Source organism: Staurois parvus, unplaced genomic scaffold (assembly GCF_062004578.1).
Source record: "Staurois parvus isolate SC_StPar_1 unplaced genomic scaffold, SC_StPar_1.0 ptg000361l, whole genome shotgun sequence".
In the NCBI taxonomy this organism is placed as follows: Eukaryota; Metazoa; Chordata; class Amphibia; order Anura; family Ranidae; genus Staurois; species Staurois parvus.
Window position 1 is genome coordinate 6,410,163 of NW_028318157.1, and position 25,968 is coordinate 6,436,130.

Here is a 25,968-nt window from a genome sequence, read left to right on the forward strand (position 1 = left end):
CTTGAATAAAGATTGTCCACATATAAGTGGTACCCCGTATGGAAAAAGGATGACACACCAAGTCCCAAACTATCTTGTCACAGCTTCCCATGTAGTCTGGGCATCCGGGGTGCTCCATGTGACTATCTTTCCCTCATAAATCCAAAACTAATATGTATAGCCGTTTGCCCTCTCACAGGTCTTATACATCTTGACCCCATATCTGGCACACTTGCTGGGGAGAAATTGTTTGAATGCAAGGCAGCCAGAAAAATTAATCAGGGAATCATCAACGCAGATGTTTTGCTGGGGAGTATAAGGTTACGGTGATTTACGAGGGGCCGAATTTTGTGGGCAGTGAATGAGGGAAGTACGGGTGCTGCAGAATTTGTGGGCTGCCAATCGGGATTTGCAAGTATGTCCTGAAGGATACTAGGGGCTCTACGGGCCTGTGTGCAAATTCTTGGTGGCTGCGGGACACTACTTGTGCTCGCCACCGCACCAGCTTGTACTGCACTTATGGGACTCGTCACGTCACCAAGCACTGCAGTGCTGGTATGTGAAAGACCAAAATGTACTAGGCTGCTGGTTCTCGCCAGTTCACCAAAAGGTAGAGCAGCACTAGTACTGGCACTCTGCTGCATATGAGAGTCATCATGTGATTGTAACATCTCAGCAACCTGGGAACAGGGTCGGGTACACCTGAAGTTAGGAGGGACCTCTTCTCCATCCGGGTGCCACTGCTGTCTACAGGTTCGCATTCTGAGGCTGATTGTGTCAGGGAGTGTTCCCCTTCCCTCTCACCTGACATGCTCAGAATCCTGTAGGCCTCTTCACTAGAGTACTTTTCCATTGACATTTTGGCCACTAAATTTATAGGTACCTAGCGCAACTCACGGGAAAAAGAGCACCTGGCTGTCAGGGTAAGTGCCTACTGATGTAGCATAAAGACTGTTTAATAAAAACACAAAACTGGAAACTCAAATTGTTAAAAGTAAACTGGCTCATCAATAGATGTGCGTGAAGTTTCTGTCCGTCTGTGCGCTGGCTTGCTTTGTATAGCTGGATAGATGGTGGAAAAATGATGCCTTGAACATCCAGCTTCCAGAAACCATGTTGGAATGCACACTAATAGTGATGATGTCACAACAGCGGGATAAAAACTGGCTACAAACCTTAGATCAAGCAAAGGGCTCCTGGAGCTTGTAGAAGAAGAACCCCCAATTTATGGCTAGCTATGTTGATGACTTTTTAAGCAGCACATCCAATGGTGTTGAGGCTTGAAAGTCCTGCTGTGCTTGTGGCCTTCACATTTTTATTTCCAGGCAGTGAGGGCTTAGTAGGGCATTGTGGCTTTAGTGTCTAAATCGTAGGACATTCCTTTAGTTAATCGTGAGACAACTTTCTTTGTTTATGTTACAAACCCATAGCTGAAATTTGCCTAACAAATAGCAAAAATGCATAAGCAAATATATAGATATTAAATCTACCTCTTAAATGTGTTTTCTAATCACTGGGTCTCTTTTAAAAAAGATGTTTTTTTCCAGAAATGTTTCCTTCTTGTAAAGTACTGCATGTAATAAGGATAAATGTATGCTACTCTTTTCATTTCCATCTGTATTCTATAGACTGCTTCTGGTTTAAAAATGGTTTACATTTCAATCAGTAAAATGGGTTACACCTTATTGTCTTTGCTTATTTAAATGTCTACATAACCATCTGTTCTCAAGAGTTGTAGATATAACAGCTGCTGATCTGTCTCACCTCCAAAATGATTACACTTGCAGTAGTGCTGAAAGATTTAGTCCTTCAGATGTGATGCAGATAAAATATGCTTTGTACATGCAAATTATTACAAAGCTTTGTACCGGCACAGTGGGTCGCCTGACCTGGGTTGAGCGATATTTTTGCAGATGTTAAGGTATGGCTATCAAGTGGTTTCTGCAACTTGCATAATGTGAGTAAAGACCTTTTACTCCAAAGTAAAACTTGCTAATGATTTAGATAAAAGGAACCCAGCTACAATTGCCAACAGAATAAAATATTGTTGCAGCCACTTTCCAAAAAAAGAAGCCCAGAGGCTTTATACTCCACTAGAAAACACAATGAACAGAAAATTAAATATGTTTTATGCCATCTTTTATATTGTCTTTATTGATACAAGCAGAGCCTCAGCTGCACTGTCTTTTGTAATTTTGTTGAAGTGTCGGAAATATTATTAAAGATCATGAAAAAAATGTACAATTCTATACAGGCAGCAATAAAAGCTTTTTATTTGTGTCATTCATGTCAGTTATGTTGTGTATCTTTTTGTATAAGGTTAAATTATAGAGTGCTTTTTTAGTTCCTTGTATGGGTGGACTCTAGTAAGCTTAAGAACCAGACTACTTGTTATATCTCTTAGTGACTCCAGCAATAATGCTTAATCACTGTAGTTCCCTGCTTTGCTCCCTCCTGCTTTGGAGTGACATTCTTCCTGTGAACTATCTATAATGTGAAATATGTGAAAAATTCACAGTGAGAGAGAGACCTCCAAGACACAATGGTTTCGGATCTGTTCAAAAGACAATCCCACACACCTTTCCTGTGCTCTCTCACTGCTTAATTTTTTAGCTTGAGCTTGGAGTTCATAACATGTGTAGGCTCTTTGTCAGATGGTGTACTTAAGCTAGGTTCACACTTGTGCGGGTTGGGAACCTGTGCATCATTGCAAGAAATCCTGACCCACAGGAAAATGTGCTGCTCTTTTGCAGATGTGCGTGGATGCCATTCATTCTTAAAGCGGAACCAAGTGGATCAATACCCACCTTTTCAATGATTCCTTGCTGGCACCTGCAACTCTTCCTGTGTGCCGGTTGTCAACCATTGTCCTTGTTCAGTGCAAGATGACGTCACTCTTGCACATACTTAGGAACTAGTAATTCTGGCGCTAAGGAATCAGGCTGGCTACTGTAAGCTGAGCTGCTCATGCTTATCATCAGCTACAACACATGCATTATAGAAAGAGTGTTAACTCACTAAGGATGGCCAAACCCCACAGTGCTGATCCAACCTACCATTACACTTGCAGCACAACTGCTAAACGTCACTGTCCACTGCAGCCTTTACTAGTTATTCTTCTTTCTCATTTAGTTCATGATCTGCTGACAGTATTTACTTCAAGCTGTGAATACTCTTTGGTGAATGATTGTTAGCAGTGGCGTATACAGGATAGCAGGCATTATGTAGGGTCAAGGTCTGTTATTGAGTGTTATATTTTTTTGAGTGTCAGAGTTTACTGAGGGTTAGAGTAAATGCTCATGTAGACAGCATTTTTGACAAAAGTAAAATTTTTATTCAAATGCAGTACTGTTCAAACATATATTGTACATTTAAATGCAAAATGCTAAGCTTGACAAAAAATGCTGCATTTGACCTGTTTTGCTTGCAATTCACATATGATCCGCTGTGACCAAAAACCTCAATACAATGCAAAGCAGTGATGCATGTGCTCTTTTGTAGTCAATGGGGGTCTGCTGACCTGTATTTGACATGCATTTCAAATACATCGAAGACTCGTATACTAAAGAATTCACCTTATAATTTTTTTAATAAATAATTAATACATAATAAAATACATAAATGTTTTTTTTCAAATGTTTTACCCAAAAATGTCTGTGAATGTTAATCACATATTAGTGGACTTTTGCCACTCTGTCATGATCATACCACAGCATTTCTAACTCAAAAGTAAAGCATTATATTCCACACTTTTTAGCTTTAAAGTGGTATTAATCCCAAAAACAAACATTTATTAAATTGCAGCTTACAAATTCCTAGATGTGGTGGCTAAATTTTTTTTGGCTTCTATCCTTTATTTTTAGCTGGTAATAAAGCCAGTAAGTCTGTTATTTTTCAAGTTCCTTTAGCAGACCAAGCTATCCAGAAAACATAGCAGCTAGTGGGTTGAGGCAAACCATTTTCATTTATGCAAAACCTTTATCGCAATGGGAAAAAAAAAAGTTTGCTGTCACTGCTTACAAAGTGTTAACTGGAGTTCACCTTTCATTTGTTAATCAAATCCATCTACTGTAAATCTTCTAGAGTAAGATATCCTTTCTCCAGACTGACAATGTTGCTGTCCATAGATGTCTGGTTTACTACTTCAACAAGAATGCCGACATCCTAAGACAGAAAGTGTGTTACTAGCCAGATCACTATGTAAAATAAAGGGAAAGAAGCCTAAGAAAACTAATGTATCCTGCACATCTAAGGATTGGTAAGTTACAACCTATTACATATTTGTTTTTGGGTTTAATATTGCTTTAGGGCAGCGGTTCTCAATCTGGGGGTCGCGACCCCTTTGGGGGTCGAACGACCATTTCCCAGGGGTCGCCTAAGACCATCGGAAAACATATTTCCGATGGTCTTAGGAACCGAGACACCGCTGCTCTGTCTCGCGATCTGTGGGCGGGATGATATGCTGCCCCTGTAACCTGGCCACACCTCCGGGATCACTCAACAGCTTCGCCTCCTCGCCGCTGATTGGCCACCGGAACTGTAGCTCAGGAGAGGCACACAGGCGGCCAATCACCGGCGAGGAGGTGGAGCTTGGAGAGGAGGAGCCGAGCGGCAGAGCGCGCAGATCGAAGAAGATCGAGGGAGCTGCAGGACCGAGTGAAGAGGAGAGAGGCCAGAGAAGGAAGACAGCTGACAGGTAAGTGCAAATTTTGCTTCTGCAGGCTGTAGATGGGAGAGGGAGAGAGCGAGCCCAGGCTGGAGCAGGGGTCAGCAAGGTAAGTATCATTGGTGTCAGTGGGAGGAATAGTGCCCCATCATTTGTGTCACTAATACCAACGATGGGGCACTATTCCTCCCCCCACTGACACCAACGATGGGGCACTATTCCTCCCCCCACTGACACCAATGATAGGCACTATTCCTCCTCCCACTGACACCAACGATGGGGCACTATTCCTCCCACTGACACCAACGATGGGGCACTATTCCTCCCACTGACACCAACGATGGGGCACTATTCCTCCCACTGACACCAACGATGGGGCACTATTCCTCCCCCCACTGACACCAACGATGGGGCACTATTCCTCCCCCCACTGACACCAACGATGGGGCACTATTCCTCCCCCCACTGACACCAACGATGGGGCACTATTCCTCCCCCCACTGACACCAACGATGGGGCACTATTCCCCCCCCACTGACACCAACGATGGGACACTATTCCTCCCCCCACTGACACCAACGATGGGGCACTATTCCTCCTCCCACTGACACCAACGATGCGGCACTATTCCTCCCACTGACACCAACGATGGGGCACTATTCCTCCCACTGGCACCAATGATAGGCACTATTCCTCCCCCTACTGACACCAATGATAGGCACTATTCCTCCCCCCACTGACACCAACGATGGGGCACTATTCCTCCCCCCACTGACACCAACGATGGGGCACTATTCCTCCCCCCACTGACACCAACGATGGGGCACTATTCCTCCCCCCACTGACACCAACGATGGGGCACTATTCCTCCCCCCACTGACACCAACGATGGGACACTATTCCTTCCACTGACACCAATGATAGGCACTATTCCTCCCACTGACACCAACGATGGGGCACTATTCCTCCCACTGAAATCAGTGATGGGGCACTATTCCTCCCACTGACACCAATGATGGGGCACTATTCCTCCCACTGATACCAATGATGGGGCACTATTCCTCCCACTGATACCAATGATGGGGCACTATTCCTCCCACTGATACCAATGATGGGGCACTATTCCTCCCACTGACACCAATGATGGGCACTATTCCCCTCACTGATACCAATGATGGGGCACTATTCCTCCCACTGATACCAATGATGGGGCACTATTCCTCCCACTGACACCAATGGCGGGACACTATTCCTCCCACTGATACCAACGATGGGACACTATTCCTCCCACTGACATCAGTGATGGGGCACTATTCCTCCCACTGATACCAACGATGGGACACTATTCCTCCCACTGATACCAATGATGGGGCGCTAGTCCTCCCACTGATACCAATGATGGGGCACTATTCCTCCCACTGCAAAATTACAGTTCTGAAGTAGCAACGAAAATAATTTTATGGTTGGGGGTCACCACAACATGAGGAACTGTATTAAGGGGTCGCGGCGTTAGAAAGGTTGAGAACCACTGCTTTAGGGTCACAGTGATAAAAATAAAAATGATATTAAGTGCAAAAAAAAAACTTTTCACAGAAGCCTGGTATTTTCATCACAAATTGGCAAACATTTTTCACTTGCAAGTGAGCATAGGAATTAGTGGTAATTAGTGGTAATTAAAAATTGGATTGTAACCTCAGAGCATGAGGGTTAATGAACATGTGGACCTCAACCCATGTTGATACTGAGCTATAAGACCATTTTTATTAGGAAAGTGGTTTTAGAAGGTTTCTCAAAAAGGAGTTCCTTCTCAAAACACTGGTGCATGGTAGTTTGGGTACTGGGAGCCATTGAGAAGAGGATTATTGACTAACAGCTTGGCTCTATAAAATGGAATTTTGGAACCCTTTTTCCCTTATTCCTTCATGCCAGCCAGCATATAATATTAACCATAAATATACACAATCGATGCACACCAGTATGGGAATAATACACAATTTATATAATAAAATATTATTAATAGTACATACATCCACTCCAAAGAGGTTATATTAGCAAAATACCTCTAGATGAATATTGCAGCAAAGCCCAGTTGCAGAGGACCCTGAGGATGATCACTATGCAGCATCTGTCTTAGTGTCAAAGACCTGACATTCTGAAGACAGAATCAATGATGATAGGGAGATTCGCCAACTTTTATCCAACAAGTCTGGAATGTGGTGGTGTGTGAATCAGCCTATCTACTCTGCCCCATAGTCCCTAGTAGCTTATAATCTGACATGCAACTGGACCTCTAAGTACCTATAGGCCGTCGGATGCCTATCCTGACTTTAGCCTATGCTGGTTACTGAGCCCTAAGGTAACAATAGCTATCAAATCCCAGACCAGAATAGACAGTCTGGAAAACCAGGAGATGCATATAATTTTTATTGCATTAAACACTTTTACCTACTATGATAGAGCAAGATAACATACTGTATATATATATATATATATATACTATGGGCAACAATATTAAACTATTAAAACACTTGACTTGGCTTCTGGTCTGGATTAGCAGTAGCTCCTCCATAATAATATGTGTTCCCAGACTGTCCCTTTTTAAGTTCTCTCTCTCTGGGGTTTCCAACCCAGCTACCCAGAGACAGGAAGGATTGTACATAAAAAAAATGTGATATTAAGCAGTACAGTTATTTAAAAATACAGACAGTAGATGGCAGAAGTATCACTATGAAGTAGAAACCCAGTAAGTGTCAGTAGGCGAAAACATACACGGGCGTGTCCAAGATGGCGACCGGACGAGTCGCATGACCTGGAGCTCCGGCGGCACGTTTCACCATCCACCGGCATCCAGGTCGTATAGGAGGGCAGGGGCAAGCGGGATACTCACCCGTTCCTGCGGCATCACAGCTGGGCAGCTTGGGACTCTTTTGGCGCCGTTCTGGGGCGGCGATCCGGTGCGGCCTGTTGCGGCCGGGTGGAGCCGCGGAGTCCTCCGGTGCATGAGGGGCCGGCTGGCGGTGGTGTGACAGACAGTGCAGGAGAAGGAAGGGGAAGGACTGGTCGCCCCCTCTCCCCCTCGTTCTGCGGATAGCAGGCTTGTCGTCCCTCTGTGCCTGTCGGGATGCTCCGGAGGAGCATCAGTGTCACCTTTCCTCCCCCCCCATATGTGATACAGGGGTGGTGAGGCTTAGTACGGCCTAATGAGCCCAGGACCTCTCCCATCACAGCATAGGCTGGGTGCGATCCCATTCAAGGGAGGATCACTACCCAAGCACATATACCTCCTCCCACAGACAACTACCAGCATTCCAGGATCCATCGGGACATCCCCCACACGAACCCAGGGAACACCGGCATATTGTGGAGGCCTTGCTATTGCCCATACAGCAGGAAGCTGTGCTGAGGTTAGGCCTACGGAAGATACATCCCCTACAGATTCATATAAGGGGAAGGCAGTGATTATCATTGCATCTACACAGCAAAAATCAGTGTCTCCCCTGTTGTGCCTATCCTCTCAAGCACGCGGAGACATACAGTGCAACTTAGGGCTTGTTTCCCACTACCTATCCCCATTTTCAATTTCCAGTTTTGGGGGACCCTGTTTGACCCCAAAGAAAATGGCAATATAATACCTTGAGCCTTGACACACGTAGGTGGGGCTACGCAATCATAACCAAGAGTCGCCGCTGACATGGGGAATTCAGATAGGAAAGCTGCCACTCCTCGCTCCAGATCCCCTCGCCGTACAGGTGGTCGGGCTAATCGCAGCATTTCGGAATTATTCCGCTCTCACACTCCGGATCAAGAAGAATCATCCGCCCTTGCATCCCCACTACATTCGCCTGCAAAGGAGATTTCCTCACGGTCTTTGAGCTTGACAACAGCTACCACAACTGGACGTTCCAAACCTCCCCCTCTCACCATAGGGGATCTGAAAGTGGTAGCATCAGATATTAAAGAGACTCTTTCTACGGCAATAGCTGAGTTACATATCGACATACAGGCAGTAGCTCATAGGCTGGACGCAGTAGAAGACAAAGTTAGTATGCAAGGTCTTGCTATTCATGAGATGCGCAAACAGGTTGACACGCACACCATACACCTAAGAGAGCTCGATCGTCACATCGAAGACTTGGATAATAGGGGAAGACGACATAATTTAAGGGTGCGTGGTGTACCAGAAGCAATAGAGCCTGGCCAACTTGCCCAAGCTCTTCTATCCATCTTTAATGATCTTTTAGAAAGACCGCATGAATCTCCAATTGAGATTGAATGCCTCCACAGGGCCTTGCGTCCCAAAGGCAGAGATACTGACCCACCGAGAGATATAGTTTGCTGTCTAGTCGACTTCCGACTTAAAGAGGAAATACTACGCAGAGCCCGAGACAAACAACGCTTGTTATACCAGGAAACGGAAATTAAACTATTTCAAGATCTCTCCCATCTTACCCTACAACGCAGGAAAGACCTGCGCCCTTTACTAGATCTACTTCGCTCTAAAGGTATCGCCTACCGTTGGAAGTTCCCGTTTAGTCTCTCTGCAACACATATGGGGAGATCAGCTCTCATGAGATTTCCGGAAGATCTTGCACCATTCTGTGAAACCTTGAATATCCCATTACCGGATATTCCAAATTGGTCCAGTGAATCTCTTCTACAATTGCAGCCAGATGAAGGCCCCATGGAAGCACAATCTACTGGCCTCTCGGTCGGAGAAAGACGACGCAAGTCAGCACACCAAGCCTCAACTTCTCCGGTACGCAGAAGGCTCATTACTGGTGACAGTCTACCAGCATTGCCTGCACACCGCAAGGCGCGTCATGAATGACTTATCCCCGTTTTCACTTTTCTATGCTCATGAGTATAAACACCCCCGCAATCCGAGGCTGTTCTTCTAGTGGATCGAGTATGTGTTTTTTTTATTTATTTATTTATTTTTTTATTATCCGCGGTTCTTTTATATGATATATCTAACATCTCCGGTACTCCTGAAGTCTGGACTTAAGGGTATGTGTAACGCATCACATTGTCAAAATTCTTACGTATATTATTTCTCAGTTGTATATATTTGTTTTGCTGGCATGTAATTGCTGAGGTACCCTCGTTCGTGGTATTGAAGAGCGAGGTTGGGATAAGTCTACGGAAACTCTTGGTTGTGTCCCTACTGATATTGAAGCTTATTAGCTTGGTCGGTATAGGCCTCACTTATCACATTACGAACCCTGCCGGATACCGGAGCGAAGATAGGGTTGGGATCCAGGGACGCAGGTTAAGCCCTTTTCTGGGCCGTTGCCTGCTTCTCTGAATCCCAATGTACTGAGAACATGGTACAGTTAGATGGGGAATCTCTATGACCTACTATTTGTATCATAACACCATGGTTTTCAAAAGTTCTTTGTCATGATCTTGAGGACAAATTCTCTGTAAGCCTTGATTTGCTTCGGGACTAGCCTTTACACTTATACTTACTGTATTTAATATGGCAAGGGATAGCAGCTTATACTGATTAATATCGTACTGAGAAGCGTATTTCGCTCCTACTGTATCCTAAGAAATGATGCCGTAGTAGGGATCATGGGATTCCATACCACCTTCATGTACCGTTATACATTCCTACTTCTGACCCTTATCTTATAGACAGATCAATGTCGACAATATATTAATATTTTACTCGCACTATTCCTTCCCTCTCCTTAAAATCTTTGCTTCTTACATAGCAATTGGAATGCCTCAATATGCAATTCGGGTTTTTATCATGTCACATACCTTCTACCTAGATGTGAATAGGGTGGTATTTCAGATATGGAAGTTGTGATCGTCCTATTTGATATTCACGTTTATAGTTCACTCCGTGGTCAGGACCAGTTTGGCACTAAACATTTAGTCGCTCTGATTTGAGACAGGCTCATATTGGGCCACGGATTTTGGACGCTTTCCTCCCAACATCCTATATCTGTTCCGTAAGCAACAGGGTGTTAAGCAATATACAAGATCCCCGGGTTGGGACTAATATTTACATTGTCTTTGGAAAACGGTTTAAGGAGATGTTTGGCCCGTGGCCTACATACCAGATTAGTCATAAATGATATTGTTGCTACTGTCATGTACTGTTTCATGTAAAGTAGATATCTTTATTCAAAATTGATATGGCCTATGAAGACCCTTTTCAAGTGACTCGATTGTTTACTTAGCACGGTTTATAGTACTTCTCAGGAATAGACAGATTACAGATTGCATTATGTTTAACGTGTGATAACATAACATATTTAAAGTTAAATTATGCTATGCGCAATTGAATTATACATTTTCAGTATCTGGCCAAATTAATATGTTGTATATTCATAACTTATAGGTCTTATCCTTTGGCACACATTCATTTTCACACCTATCGTTACACATCATTGTTTATGAGCCTTGATAGGGCCCAAGTGATTACAAACAACATTTTGCTTAATATGCTTTTGCATGTAATACTTCTAGCCTGCATCCATCCCCTGCTATACACCACTTATATCTCTATACAAATTAGCCACTTCCCACCTACGTATATGTGTCAAGGACACCTCATGTTGGATTATTTCCCCTTTACACCCTTTATTCAGGAGAGTTAGGCCTCTTCCAGATTATACTGTAAATTACCAATTCGGCCGTCTCTGGGTTTGACACCTCTCCTACTGTAATTTCAGACTCCCAGACAACGTCTTGTAAACAACCAATTTATGGGAGCTGTACTATGAGATAGAGTAGCTGGACTATTCTGCCTCTGGAGTCTAGTCTTTAAAGGAAGTTGAAGGAACATAGCTCAATACATACATATGGGTTTTTATGACATGCACCTGACACTTCTTTTCTTCTTTGCCAAACTCCATTAACCTTTCCCTCTATAATTCCGTTTCTACTCCAACATTTCTGCAACTTTATACTAGTCCTTTTCTAGTCCTTTTACTAGTCTTTTTCCCCCCTATCACCACCCCTGCCCCCATCTTGCCCCCCTTCCCCCCCCATTTTTTTTTTTTTTTCTTTCTCCTTCCCCTTTCCCTTCCTGCCTACGTGATACTCATCTGGTACACGTATAGCCTTTAAACAACCCTTTCGGGTAGATTACATAATGGCTAATAACCACACATCTAACCGGTCAATTCGCACACTCTCCGTGGCCTCTATTAACGCGAGGGGCCTAAACGTACCAGAAAAACGTTCGCAACTTCTCACTTATATGAAAAGCCTTCGTGCAGATGTGCTCTTTATCCAAGAAACTCATTTTCGAGCAGACCAAGTTCCTAGATTCTCAAATGTTCACTATCCCACAGCATATCATTCAGCTAATGCGGAAGTAAAATCCAAGGGGGTATCCATTTTACTCTCTAAAACGCTCCCGTTTGAACTTACTGAATCGCTCGAGGATCCTGAGGGAAGGTTCCTTTTTCTCAAAGGCACCCTCTTTAATAAACCACTTACCTTAGTCAACATTTATAGTCCCAATACAGCACAAGTAGGCTTTTTTCGTAAAATTGCCAAGTTACTTGCTACACTCCAATCGGGTATTTTGATTCTTGGCGGCGACTTTAATGTAGCTCTGAACCCATTGGAAGATACTTCTTCGGGGGTCTCATCCATTCCGTTCCGAGCACTTAAACAAATTAAAATGGAATTGAAAGATCTTCTCCTACATGATACATGGCGTACTCTTCACCCCTCGGTCAAAGATTTCACCTTTTACTCTGCTCCTCACAAACGCCATTCTAGAATCGACTATTTCTTCCTCTCGCAAAAAGATTTATATGCCTTGAAGTCTGCCTCGATTGAACCAAAGATCCTTTCGGATCATCACCCGATTATGATAACTTTGCAATTCCTGGATACACCAGGCATATCCAAAATATGGAGACTAGACCCATTTCTCCTTACGGACGCATCAGTTACCCTCCAGATCCGTGACTCCCTGACAAACTACTTTCAAGAAAATACATCCACGGAAACGTCCCCTCTCGTAAGGTGGGAAGCGCACAAATGTGTGATACGTGGACTTCTAATGTCTATCTCGGCTGCACGAAAACGTCTGGCTCAAGCATCATTCAACTCTTTATTGCACAAAGTTTGTACACTTGAGTGCTCACATAAATGTTCTATGGCCTTAAGATCTGCTACTGAGCTAGATCAAGCACGTAAACAACTCCGTGAGGTCGTAGAAAAGAAAACTAAACGTAATTTTACTCTACAACTAAAACTTTTTTATGAACATGGAAATAAGAGTGGCAAATTTCTTGCCCGGGCTTTACAATCTAAAAAGGCTGCTCGGCACGTATATCAGCTCCATTCCAAACATGGACGCCTATTGAAAACATCGACGGATATTGCGGCGGAATTTGAGGAGTTTTACTTTAACCTATATAACTTACCCTTACCGTCCAAACCAACAGGTGATACTAGGCCATGTGAGACCATCATACGGACATTCCTCACACAATATCTTCCTAAATCGATCTCAAGATCACAAGCAAAAGATTTAGAGGGAGCTCTGATGTCACGGGAACTACAACAGGCTATCACGCAGTTGAAACCTGGTAAAAGTCCAGGACCTGACGGTTTTTTCAATTCTTATTACAAGTCTTTTCTTGATGTCTTAGCGCTTCCATTTCTACAGGCCTTCAATTCATTAGACACGCCAGGGCAGTCCATGCGCCATCTTTCGGAGGCTCACATTACGGTTATACCCAAAGAGAATAAGGACCACACGTCCCCAGCGAATTACCGACCGATCTCCCTATTGAATGCGGATCTAAAAATCTTTGTCAAGATTCTGGCTAACCGTCTACTACATGTTATAGATTCCATCATATCACCGGACCAGGTGGGCTTTGTTCCGGGAAGAGAAGCCAGAGATAACACAATAAGGGCCATAAATATACATCATTGGTTAACCCAAAATCAACAGTCTGGATTCTTTCTCTCTTTAGACGCCGAAAAGGCGTTTGACAGACTAGCATGAGATTACCTAGAGGCAGTTTTGATTGGCATTGGACTGCCTTTGCGCTTTTTGACATTTGTTATGTCTCTATATAAAGCCCCCACAGCGCGAGTGCGAGTGAATGGACGATTTATGTCCAGGAGAAGAGCATTGGAGAGCAAGACAGTGAACAGTGTATGTTGAAGAGGAGTTTAGAGGGTATGCCAACAGCCAGTATGTGCAGAAGAACAGTGCAGAGGGCATGACAGCAAGCAGCATGAGCAGAAGACACTGGCCAGTATGTGTAGGAGAGGATTGAAGAGCATATGACAATGTACTTCAATATGAAGTAGAAACCCACAAAATGACAGTAGGCCTTATGTCCAGCAGAAAACTGTTGGCCGGTAGGACAGTGAGCAGTGTATGTTGAAGAGGAGTGCAGAGAAGTGCAGAGGGTATGCCAACAAGCAGAAGAGGATTCGGCAGCCCATGACTTTGGTCAGTATGTACAAAAGAGGATTAAACAGAGTTTTTACAGTAGACAGTATGTGCAAGAGAAAAGTGTACAGCATATAGTAGCAGTCTGTGTGTTCAGGAGAAAAGTTTGGAAAGGTATAACAGTGGTCAGTATTTGCGGGAGAAGAGTAGAATGAACCAATAGAATTGAAATAGTATTTTTGCAGTGCAGCATTACCAAACAGTATTTTTTGTCTCTTATTCAGCTACTAGATCCAGCAGGTAAGGTGGTTGTTTTTGTGAAAAGTAGCTATGTACTTTGTAATCTTGTTATCTTGCTCTGTCATAGTAGGTGAAACTGTTTATTGCAATAGAAATTATATGCATCTCCTGGTTTTCCAGACGAAACTGTCCTTTCTGGCCTGAGATTCTATAGCTATTGTTACCTCAGTAACCAGCATATATTTTATGTAGCATTTTCATGTCTTGATCGTACAACATTTATAATATTACCTTTTCAATATTTGTAATTGTCAATTCGACTTCTTGCTGGTATAAAGCAACTAAGTGTGTGAAATCAATAACCCTCCATGATAGCATGCCCATGGCATGTGGTGTCCTGGGTTTTTCTAAAGAAAGCTAAACAATTCTCATTAAAACTATTTTTGGCATGTTTGGTTTAGTGGACATTTATAGACAACTATCTATTTAAAAATATTTCTTATGTGCCTGGTTTTGTCGGCACCTACACTCACAACATCCTTTCTTGTTTATTGCTGTGAAATTTGTTATTGTGACACTTGTTTGTAGATAAATAGTTTTCAAACCAGATTTAGGAAACCTGTGACTCTGCATCTGTTATCAAACGTCATCTCCCAGAATGCTCTGCTAGCCTCTTATTTAACTAACAGCTTCGAGTCAGAAATAGTTCCCCTCTGCGAGGCAGCATGATATCACATTGCATCAGTTGAGATCAGAGAACAGAAACATGAAAATGTAGACTATTCCAAACAGAAAGTACTTGGCACTAATCACAATTATGTCATAAATAAAAGAAAACATGCCAAGATGCAAAGGGAATATCAGCTTTCGTATCATGGCGGTTTATGTCATTTTTACAGATCGGATTGTCTTTATTAGACACTTAGAGATCCTACTGATTTTCAGTTTCTAGGGAAATCGACTTGCAAATACTTTGAACATCAAACTATTCTCCCTGAGCTATAGAGATTTGACCTGGCTAAGTCTGTGGGAGTATTTACATGTGTTTCTATGTACTTCCTGAATCACCCTTTCTCCCTCATTGCTAGCAATGTGAGTGTTTCCTTGAATTAATTCCATTTTTGTTCATAAAAAAAACATTACAAATCATAGATTTTATCCAACCCATGGATGAACTGGAAAATAAATGTCAAATGGAGTTTCGAGTTCTCTAAAATAGCAAACTGTCCTGATTAGTAGGGGGGGGTTGATAAGTAATGTTATGTATTATCAAATCTGACTTGTTGGCCACATACAATACAAATAATTAGTGGCAGAAAAGTGGTGTAACAGAGTTAGTAGCCACTTATGAACATGTTGCTCTGAGGACAGCCCAGCTCTGAACCTCATTAAAGAATTCTTTTTCTACCTAATTGCTTCAGAAAAAGAGTTATAAGTAATGTTCGTGCAGCAGCTTGAAAAGGCACACGTTTCCATAAGAACACCCATCTGACTGAGTTGTAATGACTGTGAATTTAAAGCAGTAAACTCTATTTTACTAGGTGATGCTTTCTTTTTTTTATGAAATAACTTAAAGTTTAAAACTCTAGTACTCATAACCTAGAACCCAGTTACCATCAATTTCACTTACAATAATAATCATTATATCAGCACTTAGCCTAACGTATTAGACGTTCCTAACTAGGCAGTAATAAGTTGCTGAAACCTTATAATATATAGAATAAATAGTGCCATGAAACCCAGTAGGAGTATGATGGAGCAATATAAGTTAACCGCTTGCGCAAAATCGCTTATATATACATGTGATTTTGCATTTCCGGGTAGGGGGAGTGAGCGAGGCGCGTGCGCCCTACTCGAGCTACCAATCACAGCTGTCAATCAACAGGCCCTGATTACTTGCCGGAGCCCGGTGATTGCTGAGCATCTTCGACGGGGAGAAGAACTGTTTGCAGACAATACAGTTCTCCTCCCTGTCAGCTTGTGCACATTGCTTTGCCATGCAAAGCAGTGTGCTTACAGTGAAGCACAGGGACACAGACACAAGTAAAACAGCACACTACTGTTAACCCTTTGATTGCCCCTCATGTTATCCCCTTCCTGCCCAGTGCCATTAGTACAGTGTCAATGCTTTTTTTTAGTACTGATCACTGTATTGGTGTCACTGGGGATGTCAGTGACACCAAATCAGTTCCCCCCATTGTCAGAATGTCCGCAGCAGTCCCGCTATAAGTCACTGATTGCCGCCATTACTGGTAAAAGAAAAAAAATCCCAGTGTATATACCACCATTTGTAAACGCTATAACTGTCATGTAAACCAATTAATTTACACGTATTGGGATTTTTTTTAGCAAAGGCATGTAGCAGAATACATTTTGGCCTAAATTTATGATGAAATTTGTTTTTTACATTTTTTACTGGACATGTTTAATAGCAAAAAGTAAAAAATACAGTTTTTTTCTCAAAATTGTCAGTCTTTTGTTTTTAATAGCACAAAAAATAAAAAAATGCACAGACAATTAAATACCACCAAAAGAAAGCTCAATTCATGGGAAAAAAGGATGTAAATTTCATTTGGGTGCAGCATTGCATGACCACGTAATTGTCAGTTAAAGTAACACAGAGCCGTAATGTAAAAAATGGCCTGGTCAGGAAGAGGGGTAAATCCTCAGGAGGGCAAGTGGTTAAAGTCCAACTGAACCTTAGGTTTAAATCCACTAAATACATTCCAGATGCATGAACAAAAACAGTGTGCAAAGTTTTACAGTTAATTTTCTTTAGAAAGCAGCCACAGGCTGAGTAGAAAGGTCTATTCCCTGCCAGCAGTAATGGCCCTTTTGTATAGGTCCAACATGCCCTCTAGCTAGAGCTAGAGCTCTCCAATCAACAGAGACCATTAAATTTGCTGATTGCAGAGCTAAAGGTCTGATTTAGCATGGGGCATGGTGGACCTTTTCAAAGAGACTGCCCCTTTCACTTTAAGAGCAATGGACATTTAATTGGGTATTAAAGTAGAACTTTACTCATAAAAACGTGATATAAAAACGTGATATAAAAACGATCAATGACTCATGGCTGAGACCCGCCGATCAACAGAGTGGATGACAGGAGAGAGATCTGTGTTGGTAAGCAACAGAGATATCTCTACTGACAGCGGAGATGTTCCAGTTTTTGTCTGCCTGCAAAGCAGGGAATGAAAACTGTCACATCCCTTAAAAAATACAGCACACAGTAAACGCTTCTTAGGCACTCAGTTAAACTTTTAATTGCCCTAGATGTTAACCTTTTCCTATCCAGTGTCATTAACCACTTGCCTTCCGCAGGATTTACCCCCCTTCCTGACCAGGCCTTTTTTTGCATTACTGCACTGCGTTACTTTAACTGACAACTGCGCGGTCCTGCAACGCTGCAGTCAAATTAAATTTACGTACTTTTTTTCCCGAAAATAGAGCTTTCTTTTGGTGGTATTTGATTGCCCATACATTTTTTATTTTTTGTGCTATAAAAAAAATTTGAGAAAAAAACAATATTTTTAACTTTTTACTATTAAACATGTCCAGTAAAAACATTTAAAAAATCAAATTTCCTCATAAATTTAGGCCAAAATGTATTCTGCTACATGTCTTTGCTAAAAAAAATCCCAATACGTGGAAATTAATTGGTTTACATGAAAGTTATAACATTTAAAAAATAGTTGTACATATACTGGTATTTTATTTTTTACTAGCAATGGCAGCGATTAGCGACTTATAGCGGGACTGTGGCAGGCATTCTGACACTGGGGGGAACTGACTTGGTGTCACTGACATCCCCAGTGACACCAATACAGTGATCAGTGCTAATAAAAAGCACTGAAACTGTACTAATGGCACTGGGCAGGAAGGGGATAACATATGGAGCGATCAAAGGGTTACGTGTGTGCTGTTTTACTTTGAGTCCTGTGTTAGTGCTTCACTGTAAGCACACTGCTTTGCATGGCTGTGCTGTGCACAGCCATGCAGAGCAGTGTGCATGAGCTGACAGGGAGGAGAACTGTTTTGTTTACAAACAGTCCCCCCTTTCGGAGATGCTCGGCAATCACCGGGCGCCAGCGAGTAATCATCGGCCGGGACCCGTTGATTGACAGCCCGGTGATTCCCCTCCCCAAAAATGCGAAATCACGTACATATATGTAATTTTGCACACCTGTGCTGCCCTGTAGCAGTATATCTGCTATAGGGCAGATGGGAAGTGGTTAATACAGTGACAGTGCATATTATTAGCACTGATTACTGTATTAGTGCCACTGGAGATTTCAGTGGCAGTTAGTCAGTTTCAACTCAGTGTTAGTTATTGTCAGATTGCTGCCACACTATCATAGTCCCGCTAAAAGCCACTAATCGCCGCCATCACTAGTATAAAATAAAATTCCAGTATATATATAACATCATTTTATCGACAATATAACTTTCACGCAAACCAATTAATATACAATTTTTGGGATTTGTTTTACCAAAGACATGTAGCAAAATACATGTTGGCCTAAATTTATGAAGACATTTTATTTTATTTTGAAATTGTATATGTTTTATAGCAGAAAGTAAAAAATATTGGGTTTTTTTTTTCAAGATTTTCAGTATATTTTCATTTATATAATAGAAAATAAAAAAACCCAGTGGTGACCAAATACCTGCATAAGAAAACTCTATTTGTGGAGGAAAAAATTATACAAATTTCATTTGGGTACAGCATTGCATGACTGTGCAACTACTAGTTAAAGTAACAAAGTGCAGTATAGGAAAAAATGGCCTGGTCATGAAGGGGTAAAATCTTCCAGAGCTGAAGTCATTACTTTTTCCTCCCTGTTAAAGTGTTTGTAAGCTTAATAAGCAAAATGTTTTTATCTGTCTCTTTAAGGTATTATCCTGTGTTATATTGTATCAAAAATGTATTTGTCATTTCATTGCTTCTTCCTTACCTGGCTGAACCTGCCAGTTCTCCTCTTTCTGTTAGGAAACTGACTACGCTAAGCACAGAAGCCTATCTGTGCTAGAGTGGTCATTTTGTATGCACTGCCATCCTGTTTTGAGATACAGCCTGCTTGTATCTTCTGTGGTCAGTGTAAAGCCCTGTCCATTTCTCCTACCTTGATTGACAGCGGCTTCCTCAGCCAGCCATTCCCCCTGAGTGTGTGCACAAGTTCGTGAATTACTCAGGATGGAAAAACAATCACAAGATCTGAATTTCAAAAGCTTAAAAGAGAAATGTAGGCAAGTTTTTTTTTTTTAATTACACTGATGAATTAAAGTAATGAACATATTTAACAATGTACAGTATATAGGATTAGTGAACTTCACAACTACATCAAATGTCAATGATTACTATAGCCAAGCATTTGAACACTGTTAATCTGAAATCAAACCACAAAGACAGTTTGTACTTTTTGGTTTAAAAGGTATATTAGAAATCATCTTTTTAGCTACAAGAGATGTGACAAATAACTACAACATGTATGGTAGCTGTTTCTGGACTCATGAAATAAACTAATGCAGCATTAAAGCAGCTATAGGGTACTACAATTCTTTCCAAGTACTGGTTATCCAAGGGCTTTTTTTCGACAGGCATTTTGTTTGTAAATGCTGTATTTGCTATTCAAATGCAAATGCTGTGCTTGAATAGCAACTACAGTGTTTGACAGGAGAAGGCTGTATTTGACCTGCTTTGATTGCAGTTTAAACGTACCTCAATAGAACAAGCTGTATCTTGAGGAACTCAGTGCAATGTAAAGCAAGTCAAACATAGCCTCTGAATTGCCATGTGTACTGCTCAACTAAATACCCACTTTATAGTTAATCTGCACATAACTGAGTGTTCAAAGTGAACACAGTTACGATTTATGGAGTGAAGATTCATGACCCCTTTAGGAAATCAATTCCATTGTTTGCAACTTCAGGATGCAGCAGTAAAGTTGTTGGTAAATGAAGTAGTGTCTGCAAGGAATAATCTTTCAATATCCAGTATTACACTTGCCTAGATCGTACATGAGGTCTTCAATCATTGTGTTCCATATTTATGCAAAGTTGAACATAGATGTCATAAAAGTGCTGGGACACAGGTAACTTTGGATCTACCTAGATCATTCAGCTCACCAACAGCCCTACAGGACATAGCCAGACAGGGCTCTGTTGTGTGTCACAGCCTTGACTCCATCCTCTTCCATTTAGGCTGAGCAGATTTGGGATATCTGGGTGTAAACGGACAGCGGAGCCCATTTACTCCTGGGCAGCCCATGGAGCAGAGTGGGCTCCATCCTTGTCCTCTCTGCAGAAACTGAACAGACCTGAATGTGTCATCTGTCCGCTCTGATCTGATCAAAAGAGAATCAGATTACCAATCCCCTGCTTATCGGAAAGGAATCTACCATATGTGAAAGGGGACTTAGAGTCTTGCATGTATTCTTAGGCCAGCAACAAGCCATTTGTTAGATCCTTTAGGTATGGTAGAAACTCATGCAAAAGAAAAAGAAAGGAAAAAAAAAGCATGGGGCTCTATCCAGAATTTCACGAAGAGTGTGTCCCCTCCATGAACCATACCAGGCCACATGCGCCCAACAAGGGCTGAATTTGGAATATGGAAGTCTCCTTTAAACATATGGGGGACCCCAGATACTGCTTCTTGCCTGTGAATGAGTAAGAGGTACATTGTAACAAAAATTGGGGGGGTAGATACTTTTTTTTGTTTCTTTTCTCCCCTCTCAGTCTGGTTAACTAATATTGATAGATTGTTCATGCCATTATTTGAATTTTGTGTATGCAATAATTTATTGATTGATTGTATTGTTTATCAGCAGCAATATTATAAAGCATGCAAAACTAAGTGGATCCTGAGAAGGCTCTCTCTGGGTGAAACAAGTTGATCCATCTGCTCTTCGTTTTTCTCGATTTGAAGCATATGTACCCTTTGTTTGTATTGTAGCTGGTATTGAATGTTTTTACCCATTCACAAAAAAAAGTAATATACACAACACTTTTTGACAAGTCATTTATTAACCCACTACTACCCTAATAACTATTCACAGTGGAAGCTGTCATAGATAGCAGTGGTAGGAAATTACTACTATATATTACACACATAACATTTGCCTCCCCACCAAACAAGTAAATGCTCATGCATTTGGACGAATAGCAAAACAAGCAATGTTCAGTCCAGACCTATGTTCGAACTAAACGGTGAGCTCTTCCATACTTCCAACCCGGACAAACAGGGCAGCTGCTGATGAAAAACTGTTTTATTGAAGGTTACCAAGAGCGATAGGGGGCATTTCAGCTGAGAGATAGTAGGGTGGCCAAGCAGAGATGTCACTAAGAAAGCATGATACTGGTACAGAAGGTCAATAAATTACAGCAATCCTAAGAGAAACCGGAGCAACAATTTAAAGAATATGTGAACTCACATTTCATATTCCTGATATGTGCTTGCTGTACCGTGTATTTGTATGAAAAGTATCATGTTCTGTTTGTATTGTTTCCTTTGTGTGAAATCACTGGTGCTCCTGTCAGTGTCAGTCCTTCTGATTTCTTATTAAAAACTGACCACACTACGCGGAAGAAATCAGTGTGGTCAGTTATCTAACTGTGCTGGGAGCTCATCCTGCTCTCCTCTGATGATTAGATTTGTCCCGACACCCCCCCCCCTTGCACAGCCATTCACTGGGAAGTGTGCTGCTGTTTATCCTTCTCTAGCTCCTTATGCAGCTAGGAACAGAAGGGGAAAAAAGGTTTTTATAACGTTTTTATTTATATGTATATACAAATGTTTTGTATTTCATTTCTATTTTAAACTGAATGGGTTATTTTACAAGGTGAACATTTACAATCACTTTACTATCCTACTTTCTCGGTCTCTATCTTCTAAAAACTATTTTATGAGTATTATGTAACAAACACTTTTCTTGGTTTAGCCTTGTTTTACAGTTTATTACCTCCTTGAGGAAATGAAGCAAGCTGCTGCTTACTGAACTTTTCTAAAGCTTAATTTTTATTGTTTGCCTACTAATGTTATCTATTTGTCTCATTATACCTTCTTTACTTGTTAAGTTGAACTTCCCTCCCAGATGGGAAAGTAATTGCTTTTTGCATGGAAACCATACATCTCCTATTCCATCATCACAACTGGATTACACTGTCACAAGGTACCCCTTGCAAAAAGCACCACCCATCATTCTAACAACCAGTGACTCTTCCCCACTCTGAATATTTAGCTGTCAGCCGAGGATTCCCAGCAGACAGGTGAATGTAAACAATTAGCAGGGACAGTGTAAAAGAATAAGGGCCTGGAAAATTCATTCCAGGCCCTTACTCCCACATACCAATCCCTTGCAGGAAAGCATGCAGCCTGGTGGCCAGAAAAGGGGATTATTGGATGAGCATGCAGCCCCCCTCCCTGAACTATACCAGGCCACATGCCTTTATCATAGTGGAGGGTACCTTGCCAGGAGGAATCCCCTGCCAAAGCACCTTGTTTCCATGTTGATGAAGACAAAGGCCTCTTCTCCATAACTCTGGCCCATTGGTTGTGGGGTGTAGCAATCTTGCACACAGAGATGGATGCAAACCTTTATTTTGGCAAAGGCCTCCATCTTCTATCATTTTCTACTCCCAAATCAGCTGCTCTCATCCCCCCTCCCTCTCTGTTGAGTGACACGTGGTCCCTGGTTACTAAGTTCAAAAAGGCATCAAGGCCCAGCGGGAGAGCTCATGGCTATAAACCCCAATTAGCCTGGCCCTCATATGTCTGCGAGACTCTTGCTGGAGAAGTATCGTAAAGCCATAAACCAAGTCCTTCACTAAGTTCAAAGACATTCCAGCTAGCTGTGAAACAGACTTACATTTAAAAACCCAGTTTTCCATATAATTTTATATCTCCAAATAGGAAATAATTACATAAACATGGAGCACATATTCGGATGGCTCACTTTAATACAAATCGCCTGATAGGTTACCCCCCCTAGCTGACAGCTACAGGAAAGCAGAAAATGATATCTCCTTAACCGTCACAACAGGTATGTCATATTTCATACCTAGATGTTCAGCAGATGCGTCTGCATATTAATCTACTAGTGGCAAGGCTGCTAAACGCACCGAGGGTAAGTTATGGGCCATGATATCAGCTATGAGGGATTTTTGTTCTAGCTTGGGTCTCCGCCTGCAACACCTGCCCAAATGAGGCAATTGGTTCTCTGCTTCAGGGAGACACCCTGCTGAGTTCCTAGAAAAGCTAATCTAAGCTGAGTTGAGTTGAAGTTGAAGATTCTCCCTTGTAACATCGGAACCAACTCTGGGAGATGGCCCTTTTGCTTTGAAACTTGAAAGCTACTTAACGCAAGGCTTTTGGCAAGTACTTTATCTATCTAAATTCCTTTTTGTTATCTCTTTGCTGTGCTATTGCTCTTTGTGTATTTATATATATATATATATATATATATATATATATTGGCTACATCTTTTTCTGTAAATATTTTTATTGCACCCTGTTGAACTTTTAGTAATAAATCTTACTTTCTGAAAGTGTTGAACTGTTTCTAAAGCTCTTTAATGCAAACTAAGAACCCCTGCCTCTGAAGAGCGCTACTGTGTGTGTGTTTTAAACTTCAGTATATCTCTGCCTGCGGTGACAGTGGTATACCAACGCTTATGCAAACATCATAGTGTTATTGCTGATATTGCCGAGTTTCTTCTTTCTCTGTACAAAAAGGAGGTGGTGGCAGTGTGAAGGGTTAATTGCGTAATTAACCTGACCGAGTAACAATCGCTCCCAGGCTGCAGATACACAGATTGTGGTCCATTAGCTGGAAAATCTTTGTGCAGAGTGCAGCTGGGCATGGCATTGTTATGCACGTGACAGCGTGGTTTTAGATTGGCTAGTCCTTCGGTCACGAGTTTGGTGAGAAGGGCTGGGGTTTGATGTCACATGGGGGTCTGTGGGTGCAGGGAGCTGATGGGAATTTGGAAACCCTTACAATATAAATCCACCATCAATCAGGTTGTCCAGAGATGCAGGTCCACAATCACAATTGCTGCTGAATTTGTAAAGAAACCCATCAATATATAGACCTGACCCTTACTCTTTAGGTCTAGTAGGGATTTTAGGGGAACGCTATGGTGTTTTTCCTTTTTTACACTATCACTACTGTTTGTTTACATTCAGTTGTCAGTCGGTAATCCCCAGCTAACAATTGAATGTGCTGGACAGGGATGAGTCACTGGTTATTAGGACACCAGTGGATACCAACTCCCTAACAACCAGGAGAAAACTAGTATTTAGAAGTGCTAATACTACCACTGCTAATAATACCAAATGTTTTGCTTTACAGCTGGAGGTTCATTTGGTTGAACACCCCTTCATTCAGCCATTTGACAGGATTCTATATAGACACGCAGCAGTAGACTCCCTCATATTCCCTTGCTGGTTGAATGTTCTTAGCCTATAGTGTTAGGCTACTTTCTCTATTGGTGAATGTTATCTCTCATATCTGAATGTTCTTATAGCTTTTTCACTATTAGGACAGAATGTTATGTGATATTGCATTTTTCCAGATGAAAGGCAATTAGGAAACTTTTAAACACATATTACAAACATTACAGGTTTTATGTGTAACACTGGCATAAATGGTGAGACATTCACAAAGCAAATTTTTCATAAATACACTCCTAAGTGAAAAACATTCACATAGAACTTCCTATGGAGTAAAACTCTCTCAGAGCAGCAATTTAATTCAAAGTTCAAATCCTGTGTAACAATAGCAATATGCTGTTCAAATGAGTTCATAAAATAGACATAAGGAGAGTGAAAAGTCCTTATAAAACACCCAGAGGAGTAAAACTCTCTTACAGCAATTCAATTCAAAGTGCAGATCTTGTTCAGCAATAGCAGTAAGCAGTTCAGATGTTTTTATAAAGTATCCATTTCAAGTCAGTGCTCCTCAAGAGAGAAAGTGTAAACTCCTTCAACAAAGACACACTTTCCCCATAGACAGAGACTCACCTATCCAAAATGATCTTAAACTAATAAGTAATTCTTAGCACCCTTTTATCAGAAATCTGCAGACTGTCAATACAGTAACCACTCCTTCAGAGATCTCAGGATAACACTCATATAAACATTTAGGAGAGGTAGAGGCAAGGGTGGACTGACAACTCATGGGGCCCCCGGGCAATAGGAGATCATGGGGCCCCCTGTGTCCCTGCCCACTCAAGCCGCATCCACACAAAGCCCCACCTACATATTTCTCTACCCACAATACATGCGTTTGTCACAGAATTTCTCTACAGTATGTTCAAAATAAATGTTTATTACACAAAATAAAGAAAAAAAACTTACATTAAAGAGAGCTCAACAATGGTACACTTCAAAATGAAGCTTTTAATGTATTTTTCCTATTCCTCCCACTGACACCAATGATAGGACACTATTCCTCCCACTGACACCAATGATGTGGCACTATTCTTCCCACTGACACCAATGATAGGACATTATTCCTTTCACTGACATGAATGATAAGGCACTATTCATCCCACTGATACCAATGATGGGGCATTATTCCTCCCAGTGATACCAACTGTGGCCAGCGTACACCCAGAGATGGACGCGGTTCAACCATTTTGGCTTCAACCTCCATCTTGGCAAAGGGGTTAACCATCCTGACAAACATTTCCCCCTCAT

General features: G+C 41.7%; 1 long non-coding RNA gene across 1 annotated transcript in view; it reads left to right on the forward strand.

Annotated features, from left to right (window-relative positions):
- Nucleotides 1-25,968, forward strand: part of LOC149456503 (uncharacterized) — a 126,208-nt gene that overhangs the window by 55,613 nt on the left and 44,627 nt on the right. The window contains exon 2 of the long non-coding RNA XR_016313864.1: nt 21,098-21,200. This is a non-coding gene — a long non-coding RNA (uncharacterized LOC149456503). The remainder of the gene's footprint in view (nt 1-21,097; nt 21,201-25,968) is intronic.